Here is a 13053-nt window from a genome sequence, read left to right on the forward strand (position 1 = left end):
TACTGTGCTGAAGATAATTAATATGTTAGGTCTTATAGAAGCTTAGGTAGCTGACATTTCCTATCTATATTTTCACAGGAGGGAGAAAAGTTGGCTTCCAGTCTGATCTATATTTTCCACATGATAATTCAGTTAAATCCAAATGATTTGGGTCTGTTCACATTGAAAAAACAAAAGAAAACAAAAAACATTTTTAATGTATTCTGGAGTAAATTGTTTTTCTGGTTCTAGTTTAATCTATTTAGGTATAGAAATTATTTTTATCAGAAAAGAAAGTGAAAGAATATATGCAATTATGATGGGTCAATTTATGGTAAACTTTAAAAAGAAAGAAAGGAGGAAGGAAGGGAAGAAAGGAGGGAGGAAAGGAGGGAGGAAAGGAGAAAGGGGAGAACATGTGTTTAAAAAAAAATGAAAAAAAAGAAAAGAAAATCAAATACAACTTGTTTGGACACAACGCTCTAAAGCCAGAAATTATTAAAATGTGGCCGTACAGAATCAGAGAAACAAATTTTGCTTTAAAGTGATATACCCTGTTTTCTCAATTTCTTATTTTTTTTATTATTCTGCCATAAATAACAAAATTTAAAGATTATAATCCTAGCTTTTATAATAACCTAGACAACCAAAATGAAAGCTCTGGTCTAGATCAGGTGAGCTCAGTGGTGGAGCCTTATTATGTATTAAGGATTTAGCAACATAGTCCCCAAAGTTGTAAAAGAAAGATATTGAAATTTGACATAGACATAATTCTTGGGCAATAGAAACTCTTAGAGAGTGGCTAAGCCAGGCTTGTTCAGTTCCTTCTGTTAACCTTATGAAGTTAAATTAGACCAAAAATATGGATAACAGTCAACTATGTATGATGAATACAAGGCTGTAAATATTGAAGAAAAACTTTAAAAATATTTATGTATAATTTTACATGCCTAGAGAGAGATGCATTTCAATCATCTATATTGATAGTATCATCCTAATCTTTTTCTGAACATGACTAACCACCTCCTGTTGCAATTTTCTACTTGATTTTTGTATTTTTAAATATAGGTACTTCCAAAGATATTAAAAAGCATTCTCACTTTTTAGCTTTAGGAGGTGAAAATCTTGCCAGCTAGTTTTGTTTGTAATGTAACTGAGTGACCATAGGGCCATGGTGTTCTTACATCAGTTTATCTGCTTTATTTTTTATATTGTACCCTGTAGTTTGAAGAATCAGAGGTGATTTTAAGAATATTGTGAATAACAAAGCTAAAGACATTCAAGTTTAATTTTCTGCTTCATATTTTTTGGGGCAGGGGGTGAACCACTTCATTATTTGCATGCTGAACTCTTCTCATCACCTGAACACATGAGCTGTGGTGAAATTTACTAATATGTATCCATAGATCCAGACTACGCGAGTAAGCCTTTTGAGAAGAATAGTATAAATAGCTTTTATAGTTCTGTTAACAAAAATGCATTGGGAAGGATTTGCTGGAGAGCTAAATCTAGATGACTGCATCAATATTTGATTAGATACATTAGCTGCTCTAACTCGCAAATGATCAGGATAAACATAATTATGTCTCAAAAACATGGTATTAAGGCATTGTTGGGTGTTTGAGTGTGTGTGAGCAGGAGTTTCATTACCTACAGAATAATGAAGTGTTCCTTTCTGACTGAAAAAGACCATCATAGCTTCAGCTGATGTACTATATCAGAAATAGCTTTAGAATTCCAAGTTTGAATTAGGCTTGGTGTTCAATCTCAGTCTATGAATTATAGATTACAGATAGCAAATGACTATTGAGATTTTTGGTTCAAGAAAAATCAAAGAAGTGCAAATTAGAAATAATTTAAAATTTGAAATCTGTCTTCAAAAAGTTGATGGATTAGCAATTATATGCTGCATAATTACAATGTCTATGGAGAAATTGATCTTAAAATGAATATAAAAACAAACAAAAATAGTGTGTGCTTAAGATACGCTTGAAAGTCTCAGAAGAACACATTTGTGATATTAAAAAAATGGAAGGATTCCATTTGTTTGTATATGCCCATTTAAACCTTTAAGTTTTCATTTTCTCTTTGTTTTAAAAGCTAAATTTCCTTTATAGTCAAAAGCTTATCAAACTATTAATGTGGATTCAGAGATGGGCAGAGGCCTGAGTCCAGGGAAAAATGAAATTGATAGACTGTCTGGCTGGTTTGAGGGCATGGGAAGCTGTATTACAAGGCATTTGACGTTATTGTTGCAGATATGTGAACCCTCACCCACGGGTTCTAGGAAAAGAACAAGTTGAAAACAAGGCAACTATTAATTTCAAGTAAAATAAAGGTATAAGGAAAAGATGAGGCAATCATGGTACAATTGTAGGTTCAGTATAAACATGGCTTAAATAATCATAATAATAAAACCTATGGATTTAACCAAAAAAACGTTATCTCCCGTAAATCTCTTGTCTGAGGTTGCCAGCATTCTGGAGCTGGGAGGCAGAAAGAATCTTAACATCTTGTCACGCAGTACACAACTGTCCCGTGGCTCTGTCGTCTTCACTCTGGTAGCACAGCCCATCATACCTGATGCTGCTCCAGTCTTTCTCCTGAGAATACACCTCCATTTCTATGGGGGTGAAAGAGACTTGCAGCACCAGGTAGGGAGGCGACAGCTTCTACCACTCTCTGGAAACTAACACCTGGCCTCTTTGCTCATCGGTGGCGAGTGCCTTACCTACAACCATTTGAGCTCATGAGCCCATGTCTACAGCACGGGCAAAGGAGTGAGTGACTGACGTAGGACAGGGAAAAGCTCACTGGAAGAGCCAAGGCCAAGGAACTGAGAGGCAAGAACATTGGATGGTCCACCCACATGGATGAAGTCATTAAAAATTATCCCAGAAATAGAAGTGGAGAGGAAGCCAGTGAATGACGGGGAAGAAGAGGGGAAGAAGATGGTGTAGTCTAAGGGAATAAACTTCAAAGCATCCAGCTTTAGGTTTTTCTTGTTGATTTTTGTTTAGTTTTTGCCAGGAGAAAAAGGAAGGAAGGGTTTAAAAGAGCCAGTACTAACAAGGAAGAAACTTATCCCAAATTCTGGACTTCCTTGAGGTATGTGGGGTGTGTGAAATAAATACCTTCTCCCAATGGGGGCTGCAGCAGGTAACAATGAATCCAAGGACAGTCCAGCTTCAAGCCAAAATAGGAGGTGAAAAATGTTCAAACAAAATGCTGAGGATGCAGGGTGGCTTAAAGTTTACAGAAATGGCATTCAGGGGGGTACAGAGATAGCTTAGGAGGGATGGAAATTGGAGATGAACACAGTATTAAGTCCAGATCTTAGCAGCTGACTGGAGGGCCTTGGACTACTGGTAGCCACCGAGGTAACAGAGGATATGAAGTGTAGTGGTGTTGGTCACAGGCATCTCTTAGACCTGTGCTTTACAAACCACAGTAATCTATTAAGAGACGAAAAATAAACTTGGTGGGTTGTGATTAACATTTATAGAAGAAAACAGAAAAGTTCAATTCAAGTAATAGGTAAAATCTTTGTTTCCAGAAACATTTGCTTCAGTTGTGGGGGAAGGGCGAGGGAGCATAATCTATGTGTGTCTGTGTTTACTGGGCCACTGTATACAATATGCTTCTTACTGGGGGTAGATGTCAAAAAGTTGGAAGACCCTCTCTTGGAAAAAGGCGGACAACTGGGTTTGAATGTTTTGCTTATTGGGAGGCAGGTTGGAAGAGTCTTCCTCAGGCCTTGCATAATGCCATTGAAGCAACTCCCTTATTTTCTGTCTAAGCACTGGCTATCCTCTGAGAACTAACATAAATTTTTTGTTCTTCATAAAGCGATGTTGCCGTTCCACCTGTAATATCTATCTACATTACATGTGAAGCTATATAGGTAGCTTGTCATGTTCTTTAGAAAAATATGTTTTATGAAAAGACATGAAGTCTTTCACTTAGTATCCATGCCCTCAGTCAAGCTAAGCAAATATTTTTATGCCTACTGTATACCAGGTACTGTTCTGTATACTGGAGACACAGCAGTTTTCATAACTGACAAAACCTTTTTTAGAGGGAAGTTTCTCTTGTTATCAATTCACTCTCTTTGGTTGTTATAGTTCTGTTTGGACTTTCTGTTTCTTCTTGAGTCAATTTCAGTAGCTTGATCTTTCTGGGAATTTTTTCAATTCATGTAGATTATTTAATTTGTTAGAATGTGATTACTCATAATATTCTCTTATAATCTTTTTTATTTCTGCAAGGTTGGTAGTGATGTCTTTTCTATCATTCCATAATCAGTGATTTGAGTTCTCTCTTTCTCTCTCTTACTTGGTTAGTATAGCCAAAGGTATGCCATTTTTATTGATATCTTCTAAGAACCAACTTTTGTTTATGTTAATTTTCTCTATTTTTTCTATTCTGTATTTCATATATTTACACTCTAATCTTTAATTTTTCCTTGCTTTTGAGTTTACTCTGCTCCTCTTTCTAATGGCTTAAGGTGAAAACTTAGGTGATAAATTTGAGAACTTTCATCTTTTTCAATATAACTTTCAATTTTCCTTTAAGTATGTAAATTTAACAAATATTTCTTGGCTGTCTTAGCTATGTCAAAGTTTTTATGTCATGCTTTTGTTTTCATTCATTCATCAAGTTTTTTCCTAATGTTTCTAGTGATTTCTTTTTTGTTTCATAATTATTTAGGAGTGTTTTGTTTAATTTCCATGTATCTGTGAATTTCCCAAATTTCCTTCTGTTACTGATTTCTAATTTAATTCCATTGTGATTGGAGAAAATAATCTGTATGATCTCAGTACTTTTAATTATATTGAGGACTTGTTTCGTGGCCTAACATGATCTATCCTGAAGAATGTTTCACGTGCACTTGAGAAGAATAGTGTATTCTGCTGTTTTGAGGTGGAATGTTCTAGAGATGTATTGGTTGCAGTTGGTTTGTAGTGTCGTTCAAGTCTTCTATTTCCTTATTGGTCTTCTGCCTCATCCTATCTATTGTGAAAGGCAAGATGTTGAAATCTCCAACTATTACTGTTGAGTTGTCTACTTCACCCTTTAATTCTGTCAGCTTTTTCTTCATGTATTTTTGGACTCATGTATATGCGTGTTTCTAACTTACGTTTTCCTGATGGATTGACCCTTCGTCATTATAAAATGTCCTTCTTTCTGTTTAGGAACAATTTTTTCCCTAAAAGTCTATTTTGTCTGACATTGGCATATCCACTCCAGGTCTTTTTAATTACTTTTTTGCATGGAACCTATCTTTTCATCATTCAACCCACTTGTGTCTTTAAAGTGTGTCTCTTTCACACACTATAAGGGATGGTAAGATCATAGTTTTGTATTCATTCTGCCAATCTCTGCCTTTTAATTGGAATGTTAGTACATTTAGTCTGTTGGTTTTCAAAGCTGCTATCATTTGGAGGTGAACGCATAGGTGGTACTCTTCCCACACACACACTAATACTATGGGCTCTCCAGGCTTTTCCATTTTAGCTATGCCTGATGTCAGCCATTTAGGTTTAAAAAAAAATACCAGCCCTTCAATAAAATGGTTCACGTTTCAGTTATTGTGGCATATTAACTGTGAGCAAATGCATACAGTACAAACTTTGTGGCTAGCTCTTCAGTCCACAAATCCCTATGTAAATAACAGGTAACTATCAGGATTAGTGACCAACCACAGCAGCTCTTTCAAAGTCTGTTAGTGATCTGACATTGCACATCTGTTATTTCATTTAGACACTGACAGCAAAGGGTGAGATTGTGTTGCTTCCATTTCTCTAAGTGATAAATCCACACAGCACTGTATAAAAATGGATCACTGTAAGGGAATTGGTTAACAAAGATGAATGTGTAACAAAGAAACAAAAAATGGTAAAGATGGAATTGAAGTGGCATTTGAATAGAACATAAATGAAGTCCCACAGAATAGACAACTGTGGGAAGGTGGACGTCCAGAGACTCTAGCTACGAAGCGGGTGGAATTCACTGAACGCACACTAAGATGAGGAAAGTGGTTGTGACAAGGATGAGATGTCCCAAAGGAAGTGAGATGTTCACACAAAAATTTTACATTTAAGGAACTGTCTGAGCCCATGACACGACACTAGAAGCACGCTGGATTAAATGTTGAGTGCGATCCAAACGTGATGCTTTCCCAAGGGTACAGGAAAGATGCTCTCTCAGTACATAGTAACAGTCACACTAGAAGAAAGCAAACGCTATTCAAATTACTCTTGATAACTTTTTTTTTTGTAGAGACAGAGTCTCACTGTACCGCCCACGGGTAGAGTGCCGTGGCATCACACAGCTCACAGCAACCTCTAACTCTCGGGCTTACGCGATTCTCTTGCCTCAGCCTCCCGAGCAGCTGGGACTACAGGCGCCCGCCACAACGCCTGGCTATTTTTTTTTTGTTGTTGCAGTTTGGCCGGGGCTGGGTTTGAACCCGCCACCCTTGGCATATGGGGCCGGCGCCCTACTCACTGAGCCACAGGCGCTTTTTTTACAAAGAAAGCACTTTCATTTTTCAATGTCCGTTAAGGCTTTAAATTGCAATGCATTAAATTATTAGCTTTTCTATTTTTTCATTTCCCTATACAATATTTTTGTAACCGTCAGTTAAGTGAGTTTTGCACGTTTTGACAAAAATTTTAAAGGTCATGGAACTCTTAATTGTTCCATTAAGGCAATTTTGCACAGTTCACAGCCATTTTCACTGTCCGGTACCACCCAAGTAAGAACTGCATGTGTGTGCATATATATAAAATATATATGGAGCGTGTACTATATATAAATATAAAGGGCAGATCACACCATTACAAGTCATTCGGTGGTCATTATAAATAAAATATTCTCTGCTCTGTAAGTGTGCCCTTGGGATTCTTTTGGACTAGGAATGGTTGCAACGAGCTCCGGTCGTCCGCTGAACCCCGGATGCGCGCGGAGCGTGGGGCCCAGGCGGTGCCGCGGGCGGCGCAGGCGGCGGCACTTCGGCCCCGCTGCGGCTGCCAGGAGGCCCCGGCTCGCGGGGGGCGGGGGGCGGGGGCGGGCGGCGGCGGGAGCCGCGGTTCACGCACAGCGGCCCGGCACGCACGGCGCCGGCGGCGCCGGGAGCGGGAGCGGAGCCGGCCACGCACCGCGGCTGTGTCGGCGGCGGATGGCCCAGAGCTGATCTATGCGGCGCTTGGAGGAGTTGTGTCTGCGGGCGGTGGCGGCGGGGCCCTGCAGGAGAGCGGAGCGGGGACAAGATGAAGTACCAGAAATACCTGACGGTGCTGCAGACGGCCATTGGCGTCACCCCCTCCAACGCAGCAGCCTCCTGCCGCTCAAGAGGAAGCTGTGGTGAGGGCGGGCACCGCCGCGTCCCGCGCGGGCGGGTTGGGCCAAGGGGCCCCAGCCGGGGTCGCGGGGGCCGCGGGGTGGGGTGGACGGCAGAGGGGCGCCGGCCCGGGTCGCGGGGGCCGCGGGGCGGGGCGGGTCAGGGGGGCGCCGGCCGGGGTCGCTGGGGCTACGGGGTGGGGGCCAGGACGGGGTCGTAGCCGGAGCGGGGCCGCTGGGGGGCGTGGGCCGGACCTGGACCTGGCCCGGTCGTGCAGGCAGGAGGCCGTGGCCTGTCCCGACGGCGCGCGGCGCAGCAGCCATTTCCGAGCCCCTCGGCCGGGTGCCGTCGCGTGTGGATCCCGAGGCAGGTGACACCGAGAGACGCGCGCTGCGGCCAAGCAGCGGCCGGAGGCCCCGGGCGGCCGCACCCGGACACCGGCCTCCGCACAGTTGTCCTTTAAGCTTCATTCCAGCGAGCTCTGGTTCAGAATTTCCAGCCAGGTGGCCTTGCAGACAGCGAACAGTTTATCATCGCTGGATGCGTTTTCTGTTATTTCTAGAAAGTCATTTGCTGCTGCTGATGTTGAGTACGTAGTCAAGATTGGGCTGTTCCAAGGGCAAAGGGAGTAAGTTGCAAGATTACAATTGCATTGTCAGAGACTGTGTTTTATTTGCACGCGTTTTGGTTCCTGCTACCTGGAAGCTGTTAATGAGGTAATGGGAAGAGAACATCCTTAAAGAAAAACGCTGGAAGTTATTAGTGTACATTGCTGATTATCTATAGGCGTATATATTGCATGCCATTAGCATTTATATATGCCATCTGGAATCCCAGTGGCCACCTAGGCATTCCACTGGCTTGATTTAGGCTTAAGACTCTTTCAAAAAAATAAGTAAAGGAAAGCTGACTTCAGAAAAAAAGGTGTCAGTAATCAGGATAGTCGGTGATGATTTTAATTTTAAAATCAGTAGTCAGTGTGTAGCTCATGAAGGTTTTATTGAATTTAATTGAACGTGGGCTAGTGTAAAACTAGGGTTGTAGAGCAAAGAGGTGCATTTCTTTTCTTTTTTCTTTTTTTTTTTTTTTGAGACAGAGTCTCACTTTCTTGCCCCCAGTAGAGTGCTGTGGCATCGTGAGTTCACAGCAACCTCAAACTCTTCGGCTCAAGTGATGTTCTTGACTCAGCCTCCAGAATAGCTGGGACTGCAGGTATCTGGCACAGCACCTGGCTGGTTTTTAGAGATGGGGTCTCTCACTTGCTCAGGCTCATCTCAAACTCTTGAGCTCCCAAGCAGTCCACCCACCTCAGCCTCCTAGAGTGCTGGGATTATAGGCATGAGCTACTGCACCTGGCCTGCCACATGCCTCTTATCATTTGACCTCTTAGCTTCATTTCAGAGACCTGGTCAAAACTTTAAAATTGCCTAAATGACTTTGTGGGAGCTCAGTGGGTAGCATTAGAAAAAACATAGATCATAGCCTGGTTAAATTCTTAAGACAAGGTACTCTTGCAGAGTCTGTGTGCAGGGTGAGTCCAGAGCTGATACCCCCCTGGTGTGTACCAGTACAACTCTCCTGGTGACCAAAAGTTTTTATGATGATCCTGGTAAGGAGGGGTGGGTTCGTTCTTCTAGTTATATTTGTGATCTTTTTTTTCTGTTTTATTTTGTCTTTGGATTTGGTATTACGTTGAATTAACTCTAACCAATTTCTTTGCTGTCAGACATTTATAAAATTTGGTGGATACAAATTCCTACTATCTTTCTCACCTGAGGCAGGAGGATCATGTGAGCCCAAGAGTTCAAGACCAGCCTGGGAGCTTTTAAATTTGGAAAAAAGAGAAAATAGCAGTGCATTTTTAAGTCAGGTGAGAGAAAAACTTATGAAAAATACAAGATAGATTTATTTATCAAAAAAATTATGTTTGCAGTAACTTCCTAAAATTTGGTTACACCTACCAGCACTTCGAAATAAAGTGAGAGAGAAGAAATAAGGAGAAAAGTTGACTCATATATTGTTATGACTGTATTTTTCCCTCTCCTGTGCCCTCTTTTGAATAAAGTTCATTGTTTTCAGGGAAGCTTTTGCCCTGCAGCAGCACCCAGGTAGGCATTCGTATACACTGTTGATGAAGGTACAGATTTGTACAGCCTTTTTGAAAGGCAGTAATATTTAGAAAGCGCCTCCCTCTGACCCTGCATTTCTACTTCTAGGAATCTTTCCTAAGTAAATATTACACTTGTGCCCAAAGATGTCAAGGATGTTTGTTGCTTTGTGGTCTTATAGCAAACATTTGAAAATGAACTAAATGTCCCTCAGTGGGGGAGAGGTTAAGTAACTTGTGTTACATCTACTGTATATTATGGAGTACTATTTAGCCATTCAATAGAGTGAGATAGTTCTGTAGGGGTTATTATGCAAAGGGTCTATTATTCAAATAGTCTATAGACTATTCAAAGTCTATTATTAAGTGAAAAAAATAAGGTGTAGAAAACATGAACAATGTGGTCACCTTACTACAGAAATTTAAAAGGAAATAAATACAGGCATAGGTAAGAATAGGCATCTGTCTGGGAGGTTGTGCAGGACGACCTGTCAGTAGTGGTTGATTTTGGAAAAGGGAGGGAGGTTTGAGATGAGGGAGAAGGTGGCAGCTTTAACTTTCCATTTCTGTATCTTTCTATACTCTTCAAATGTTTTAACTTGTGGAAGTTTTACTTTTATTCTAAACTGTAGCTACACCTAAACTAGTCTGTTTTATGGTATTTATTCTGTCTTATTAATGTAGAAATCATTTATTTTGTTACCAGTCCATTTTGTGTGTCTTTTTAAGCCATTAGAGACCTGTGTTATACCTTTCAGACAACATTTTATTTCTTTTTTATTTTTTTTATTGTTGGGGATTCATTGAGGATACAAGAAACCAGGTTGCACTGATGGCATTTGTTAGGTAAAGTCCCTCTTACAATCGTGTCTTGCCCCCAAGAGGTGTGGCACACACCAAGACCCCACCCCCTCCCTCCTTCCCTCTTTCTGCTCTTCCTTTCCCCACCGCTCCCCGCTTCTCTCTCTCCTCTGCCCTTCCCCCACCCTCACCGTGTCATTGTCATTAATTGTCCTCATATCAAAATTGAGTACATAGAATTCATACTTCTCTATTCTTGTGATGCTTTACTAAGAATAATGTGTTCCACTTCCATCCAGGTTACTATAAAGGATGTAAAGTCTCCATCTTTTTAAATGGCTGAATAGTATTCCATGGTGTACATATACCACAGCTTGTTAATCCATTCCTGGGTTGGGGGAATTTAGGCTGTTTCTACATTTTGGTGATTGTAAATTGAGCTGCAATAAACAGTCTAGTGCAAGTGTCTTTATGATAAAAGGATTTTTTTCCTTCTGGGTAGATGCCCAGTAATGGGATTGCAGGATCAAATGGGAGGTCTAGGTTGAGTGCTTTGAGGTTTCTCCATACTTCCTTCCAAAAAGGTTGTATTAGTTTGCAGTCCCACCAGCAGGGTAAAAGTGTTCCCTTCTCTCCACATCCACGCCAGCATCTGCAGTTTTGAGATTTTGTGATGTGGACCATTCTTGCTGGGGTTAGATGATATCTCAGGGTGGTTTTTATTTGCATTTCTCTAATATATAGGGATGATGAACAGTTTTTCATATGTTAGCCATTCGTCTGTCTTCTTTAGAGAAGGTTCTATTTTTGTCTCTTGCCCATTGATACATGGGATTGCTGGCTTTTTTCATGTGGATTAATTTGAGTTCTCTATAGATCCTAGTTATCAAGCTTTTGTCTGATTCAAAATATGCAAATATCCTTTCCTATTGGGTAGGTTGTCTATTTGCTTTGGTTGTCTCCTTAGCTGTACAGAAGCTTTTCAGTTTAATTAAGTCCCATTGTTCATTTTTGTTGTTGCAGTTGCCACAGAAGTCTTCTTCATGAAGTCTTTCCCCAAGCCCGTATCTTCCAGTGTTTTTCTTATGCTTTCTTTGAGGATTTTTATCATTTCATGCCTTAAATTTAAGTCTTTTATCCATCTTGAATCAATTTTTGTGAATAGAGAAAGGTACAGATCCAGTTTCTGTCTTTTACATGTGGATATCCAGTTCTCCCAGCACCATTTATTGAATAGGGAGTCTTTCCCCCAAGGTATGTTCTTATTTGGGTCATCTAAGATTAGGTAGTTATAAGATGTTAGTTTCATTTCCTGATTTTCTATTTGATTCCAAATGTCTATGTCTCTATTTTTGTGCCAGTACCATGCTGTCTTGACCACTATGGCTTTGTAGTACCGCCTAAAATTTGGTATGGTGATGCCCCTGGCTTTGTTTTTATTACTAAGAACTGCCTTAGCTATATGGGAATTTTTCTGGTTCCATACAAAACACAGAATCCTGTTTTCCAAGTCTTGAAAGTATGATGTTGGTACTTTAATAGGGATGGTGTTGAATTGGTAGATTGCTTTGGGAAGTATAGACATTTTAACAATGTTGATTCTTCCCAGCCATGAGCATGGTATGTCCTTCCATTTGTTAATATCCTCTGCTATTTCCTTTCTTAGGGTTTCATAATTTTCTTTATAGAGGTCCTTCACCTCCTTTGTTAGGTATATTCCTAGATATTTCATATTTCTTTGAACAGACAACATTTTAAATATAAAAAATTAGATAAGTCACCAAAGTTGATCAATATTTGAACATAGATTGACAAAGAGGAAACATAAAATAAGGAAACTGACTTTCATAAACCACAGAAATTACTGTTATTACTTTAGAAACTTTATCATTTCTTTTTTTTTTTTTTTGCAGTTTTTTTTGGCCAGGGCCGGGTTTGAACCCGCCACCTCTGGCATATGGGACCAGTGCCCTACTCCTTTGAGCCACAGGCACCGCCCCAACTTTATTATTTCTAAGACAGGAGCTGTTATCCTGCAGGTACTCAGGGCATCCTTTTGCTACCTAGTTTACTCTAAGGCTGCCACCAGACTGACTTAGAAATGAGCACAGGCTGGTCTTGAGTGTGTGTCTGCGCTCATGTGCATGTATCCCAGTGTGTGCTCTTCAAATGACTAATAGCTTATTTGTTGTTTCTTCTTACCTGTGTTTTCTTGATTTCATAATTATTCTGAATTGTTTTGTTTTGTTTCATTTTCTTTTTTTGGAGACAGAGTCTCATTCATTTGCCCTGGGGTTGAGTGTCACGGTATCACAGCTCACAGCAACCTCATACTTCAGGGCTCAAGCCATCCCTCTGCCTCAGCCTCCTGAGTAGCTGGGACTACGGATGCCCATCACAACTTCTGGCTAGTCTTTGTATTTTCAGTAAAGACAGTTTCACTCTTGCTCAGGCTGATCTTGAACTTCTGAGCTCAAGCAATCCACCCACCTCGGCCTCCCAGAGTGCTGGAATTACAGGCATGAGCCACCATACCCAGCCTAGTGTTGACTGTTACCTTCAAATTTGTAAGAGCTATTTTCGTGCTTAACAAAAGCAAGCTGAACAGTATCAGGGATGTACACCATAATTAAGCTGACTAGTGCCGGGTGCCAGGCTCCAGACTGAGTGCTGGGAAAGTAACCACCTGGGGGAAGCAGACGCCCCTAAGTTACTTGGAAACTTCAGCCTCCTCTTAATTGCTGCTTTGATGGTTGCAGAGTTGACTTTTAATGAATCTTACTGTTGGAGTATTTGAAGTCTGTTAAGATTTCTAAACTAG

The 13053-nt window shown here is 40.6% G+C and overlaps 1 protein-coding gene across 2 annotated transcripts in view; it reads left to right on the forward strand.

The window, feature by feature from the left end:
* The window catches only part of LOC128570682 (rho GTPase-activating protein 15-like), a 152329-nt gene that overhangs the window by 50542 nt on the left and 88734 nt on the right, over window positions 1-13053 (forward strand). The gene's annotated exons all lie outside the window — the stretch shown is intronic.

The sequence above is a fragment of the Nycticebus coucang genome, chromosome 18 (assembly GCF_027406575.1).
Source record: "Nycticebus coucang isolate mNycCou1 chromosome 18, mNycCou1.pri, whole genome shotgun sequence".
Classification (NCBI taxonomy): Eukaryota; Metazoa; Chordata; class Mammalia; order Primates; family Lorisidae; genus Nycticebus; species Nycticebus coucang.